Consider the following 425-nt stretch of genomic DNA (forward strand, 5'->3'; position numbering starts at 1 on the left):
TCGTGCCAGTCCCATTAACGAGGAGGGCTATCCCCAGTCCCTAACGGCTCAAAATTTGATTCAATCAATGAAAATAACTAGAAATACGTGACTCGCAAAACCTCGCGAAGCTAGGGCTGGGTGGACAGTTGATTTGGAGTGAAGGAATGGGCTAGGGCAGCTAGAAAATATGAATTCTCGTTCTTCATGATTCTTTACAAATACAACGTGCCGCCAACATCCCACGCAGACTCGCTTTACAAACTAGAGACGTGACTGAACAAACCTACACGAGTACCTTTCATAACGACTTTTAACCCATCACTTCCTAACATCTCCAACGTCATTAAAAAACATTTCCATTTACTGCTCTCGTCTGACCGCTGCAAAAAGGTTTTTCCAAATTTACCTGTAGTGGCCTTCAGACAATCTCCTAACTTACGTGA

Source organism: Pavona decussata, unplaced genomic scaffold, assembly GCF_977016875.1.
Source record: "Pavona decussata unplaced genomic scaffold, jaPavDecu1.1 SCAFFOLD_280, whole genome shotgun sequence".
Lineage (NCBI taxonomy): Eukaryota > Metazoa > Cnidaria > Anthozoa > Scleractinia > Agariciidae > Pavona > Pavona decussata.